The sequence below is a fragment of the Triturus cristatus genome, chromosome 1_1 (assembly GCF_964204655.1).
Source record: "Triturus cristatus chromosome 1_1, aTriCri1.1, whole genome shotgun sequence".
NCBI classification, from domain to species: Eukaryota; Metazoa; Chordata; class Amphibia; order Caudata; family Salamandridae; genus Triturus; species Triturus cristatus.
Genome location: NC_140579.1, coordinates 184,790,475 through 184,795,915, shown reverse-complemented (window position 1 = coordinate 184,795,915; position 5,441 = coordinate 184,790,475). Strand labels below are relative to the sequence as shown.

The following is a 5,441-nucleotide window of genomic DNA, read 5'->3' as shown; positions in this document are numbered from 1 at the left end:
AACGAGAGAACACCCATCGATAGCCAGGCCTGATAAATTTGCACTTAACCATCTGCCTTTTGTTGGTGGTGATCAATTTTGGAATTGCAGAGAGCAGCTGTGTTTACTGTCACTGTTTAAACCTGCAGGAACGATAACAAATGCGAAAGAACGATCACTGCACAGTTTTCCTGCTCTGCGCGGCTGTAATTAGGGTGAACGATGGTCTTTGAGCCGATGGCACGGTGCCACCCTGATTTCTCGCGAGAGTCTACGTCTTTGGGGGTCAGATAGGCTCAAACTTTGGTCCTGGTGCGCACAACATGCTCCTCTCGCCTTTGACTTCGACCGAGGTACTCTATTCCCCTTTACACACGGAAAACTCTGATTTGGGTGTCACGACTTCATCGGATACTATGCAGTTATTTAGCAATGGTGTTGAGTGGTGGTTTTTAGGTCTCGGCTAGCGAAGGCTGCGCTTGCGCAGTCTCGCTTGCGATATTTAATGACTTTGAGAAGTGGGGCTTCAACCGCCTCTCTTCTCTCCTCTTCTCCATTGGCTGGCCTCTTAAATGCTGGTCAGCCATTGGAGAAGAGCTTTGTCTCTCCAAACAAGCCCCGTCTCTTTCGGATTCGGGGCGTGTTTTTTACTTTCTTTCTCTCCTCTGGAATGTAAACATTCCAGCCAATGGCAAGAGGAGAGAAAGAAAAACACGCCCCCGAATCCGAAAACGCCGCTGCGTTTCTCCGAGGCATTTCTGCTTGACCTCGGAGAAAGGCGGCGGTGTTCATGGCTCTCGCCAGGTAAGGCAACAGTTTTGCCAGTACTTGTTTTTTAATACATGTTTTATGTCAGTGACCATATTACGCCGATCACTGAGCAGAAATAATGTATATAATCTCAATACATGATATTCGCTACCTTGCATGCTATCTGTAATTGAAGGATCGCATAATTTTGTGAATCAGTGCGTTTGTTTTCGTTTCTTTGTAAGCGTCTATTAAGTGATCTTATTTTTCTAAGCCTAGTACCACGTCTGAATTAGAAATATTTAAAAACGGCAACACTTTTACCAGCATGGAGTTTACAGTGCCTAATTGTCCGTCTTTGCTATTTACACGGGAAGCAGAACTACTAGTTCCGGGTTCACGGGAGACCCCTTCTCCTTCCTGTGTCCCGTGCGAAACTCAACGTGGGACGCTCCTACGAGCTGTCATGGTGAAGAAGGGGGCAGCGGGAGAGATCGGCGAGGCCCGGCCACGGCGTATTAAAAAATCCCAAAAGTTCAAACCGGCTGAGGAAGAGGCTGCGCCAGGACCAGGGTATGCTATTGGGCAAGTAGCCGGTAGCCTGTGAGGAGCGGCAAATGGAAATAGCCCGGGCCCGTTAGCATCGCTCTTTGGCTCCAGTACTGCAAATCTCTTTACTCCCATCTACGTGCCGGCGCCACCTGCTCCAAGAAGGGAGCCAAAATCTGCTACCACCCCACATAGTAGACCAGCTGCAGACGTCCAGACTCCGGCGCCTAAAAAGCCTAAAGTCCTTCCTGTCTCGGAGCTGCTGGTATCTGCCAGAGAGGGTCCCTTAGAAGAGGCTGATCTCCAGGAGGAGCAGCGGGAGCAACAAATCCGGCAAAAGCGAAAGGAGAGGCGGCTGCAACGGGCCGGACAGCCAGAAGACGAGGTTGAGGGTCCCACGAGGCCACAATGCCCCAAGAACAAGGCAGAGGAGCGGCTCAAAGACAAGCGCTCGGTCTTTGTGGGTAATCTGCCGGTCTCTTTTACTAAACCGACACTGCGGGCTCTCTTCAAAGGTTTCGGGGCCATTGAGTCTGTCCGCTTCCGCTCGGTGGCCCGTGCAGAGCCCACCCTCAAACGCAAAGTGGCTGCCATTCAGCGTCAGGTGCACCCCAAGCGTAAGAGCATCCACGCCTATGTTGTTTTCAAGGAGGAGGCAGCAGCCGGTTTGGCACTAGCCCGCAATGGGGCCCAGGTGGAGGGTGGCTACAACATCCAAGTGGACCGAGCCTCTGGCAGCCACAGTCACGACAACCGACGCTCAGCCTTTGTGGGCAACCTACCCTACGATGTAGAGGACCAGGTTGTGCATGATCATTTTGCTGAGTGCGGGGAGGTAGCGGCTGTGCGGATCATTCGTGACAGGGAGACTGGAGTGGGCAAGGGCTTTGGATATGTGGCGTTGCTGGTGTTAGTACTTTGTTCCTGTAAGTACGAGTATGACATTATTTAACTCTGTTTGTACTTCCGCGGTTTTCACTCACTGGTGCGCTCGGTCTCTGACCCTGGGAACATATTTGAATTTCTCTAATTAGGTTTGTGGGCTTTTTTATTTTTTATTTGATCAGAAAATGCTTTAGTTTATCGACTGAGTTTGATGTGCCTCTTATAATACATAATGCAGTAATTTATGGTACAGAGTGGGAGTTCTGGTTCAATCCGCCTTACTATGTTTTTCTGGGTCATACATATGCCCAGATGACACAAGAACAGTTCAAGGTAAAAAAAGAAAGCACCGTAATGTTTTTTTTATTTTACACCGCTGCATAGGCCACAACCCAGGCAGTCTGTATCTATTTGAGCCACCAGGGTACTCTGGTGCCCATGCCTCGATTCCAGTTGATAGGGCAAAGCATTTTCTGTTTTTCATGTTCCTTGGATTAAGCGGCACATGGCCATTGGTGGGTAGACCAGATCTACACTGGAGATGACTGGGTCAGTGTGGATTGGTCTTTGATCCCTGTCTGATTTCAGTAGGTGAATGTAAAGAGTAAATCAGAGTACCAGTGAGGAGTAAGTCGTGTGCCCTCATCCATTGCTTCATCAGACTTCTACATTGGAGATTTTACATGGATTCCATCACTCCTGCCCTCAGTGCGTAAACCTGTGGCGGTGTGCAGCCAGCACTATTGTGGAAGTGAGTTTTGCGTCTGCCCGTGTTGTCTTTTAGCTGCTTTCTTCTTTGGTTCTGTTTTGCAGAAGGTGGGCATTGGAGGGTCATCCACTTCAGTCTGCTGATTCAACTATGTATTTGAGAGTGATTAAGCTACTGACATTGTAAATAACAATACCGTTTCTTTAAATGTTTTAAAAACAAAAACAAAAATAATGTCATGAGCAATGCCAATAGCTCTAACTTTAACAATGCCGAGACCATTGCATTGTAAATTCTTGGTTTTTTTTGGCTCCCATTTTTACAACGCACTTAAGAGTGAGCAAGTATAGTTGTTTTGTAATAGACATTACAATACTTTGTTCTTGTATTTCCTCAGCGATGGATGCTATCTGACTCTAGTGTTAGCCGGAGAGAAAAGGCCAGGACTCGAAGCACCTGTGTCACTCTTTAACCAATGGGAATGGGGGTCTCCCTCCCACCTTAGGGCTTCTCCAGTGCCCTCCTGACACTCACACTCACCCTGGGGCCCCCGGGGTTCCGCTCCCCGCAGGAGCCCAAGGCAGCAGAGCAGCGGGTGGAGGCGGCGCAGGAGGCTCATGTCAGCGGGGCTGGGGCAGTGTCAGTGCTCCCCCACTGCTGGAGGTCTCCTTCCCTCCCAGGGTCCCTGACACTCACCCTGGGGCCCCCTTCACCTTACCCGTACCCTTTTTTCCTGTCGAGGCGAGCTGGAATAAAAATGTATTGGGAAATCAGGTTGGTGCTTTCGCTGTTCAACTGTCATGGTCTCGGGTATCTGAACCCCGAGGTATCGACTTTGCGGCAGAACTGCATAGTGACCGACTCCCCCCTCCCCCTCCCCCCATCCCCCCCCCCACCACCACCACCACCCTGCACATCCTGAAATTGATTCCTGTGTCCTCCCAGCGTTGTGAATGCGTTTCGCCAATATGTTAAGTGAATTAGCATGCAAATACTGTTTAGATTTTTTTTCACTAGTGGTTAATTCTGGGATTATACTTGCCTTTCACTATTCGTGAACGATGCGCATTAATTATCCGAATTATTTAAACTGTGTTAAAGTAAGTTCATTTTTAGTTTAGGGTCATGTCGGCGGGGTGGAGTAGCATCTGTGCAGCTTCACCCCGGGCCCCACCAGGGCCCTTCACACTCCCCCGGGGGTCTCCCTCCCACCTTAGGGCTCCTCCAAGGCCCTCCTGACACTCACCCTGGCGCCCCCGCAGGAGCCCAAGGCAACAGAGCAGAGGGAGGAGGCGGCGCAGGAGGCTCATGTCAGCGGGGCTGGGGCAGTGTCAGTGCTCCCCCAGTCAGTGCTGGAGGTCTCCATCCCTCCCAGGGTCCCCGACAGTCACCCTGGGGCCCCGGGGCTCTCCCCGCAGGAGTCCGAGGCAGCAGAGCAGCACTACTCACTCTCTACTACTCACTCTCTACTACACACTCTACTACACACTCACTACTCTAATACACTCTCTACTACTCACTACTACTCTCTCTCTACTACTCACTCTACTACACACTATTACACACTCTCTACTACACACTACTCTACTGCACACTCTACTACTCTCTACTATTCTCTACTACTCACTCTATACTACACACTCTCTACTACACACTCACTACTCTACTACACACTCACTACTACACACTCACTACTACTCTCTACTACTCACTCTACTACTCTACTACACACTACTACTCTCCTAAACACTCTCTACTACACACTCTACTACACACTGCTCACTCTCTACTGCTCACTCTCTACTGCTCACTCTCTACTACTCACTCTCGACTACACGCTCTCTACTACACACTACTACACTAGTACTCTACTACTCACTCTCTACTACACACTCTACTACACACTCTACTACACTACTACTCTCTACTACTCACTCTCTACTACTCTACTATTCACTCTACTACTCACTCTCTACTACTCTACTACACACTCTGTACTACACACTCACTACTACACACTCACTACTCTCTACTACTCACTCTATATTACACACTCTCTGCTACACACTCTCTGCTACACACTCTCTGCTACACACTCTCTGCTACACACACTCTACTACTCACTCTCTACTACTCTACTACACACTCTACTACTCTTCTACACATTCTACTACTCTTCTACACACTCTCTACTACACACTACTACTCTACTGCTCACTCTCTACTACACACTCTCTAGTACTCACTCTCAGCTACACGCTCTCGACTACACACTCTACTACACTAGTGTACTACTCACACTCTACTACTCACTCTACTACATACTCTCTACTACACTCTACTACTCACTCTATATTACACACCCTATATTACACACCCTATATTACACACTCTATACTACACACTCTCTACTACACTCTCTTCTACACACTCTCTACTACACTCTCTTCTACACACTCTCTACTACACTCTCTACTATACACTCTACTTCTCACTCTACTACACACACTTTACTTCTCACTCTCTACTACACACTCACTACTCTCTACTATACGCTCTACTATTCTCT

At 48.7% G+C, this 5,441-nt stretch overlaps 1 pseudogene; it reads left to right on the top strand.

The window, feature by feature from the left end:
- The first annotated feature begins 1,195 nt into the window (after nucleotides 1-1,195).
- Nucleotides 1,196-2,230, top strand: LOC146869951 (RNA-binding protein 34 pseudogene; annotated as a pseudogene).
- Nucleotides 2,231-5,441: the final 3,211 nt, after the last annotated feature.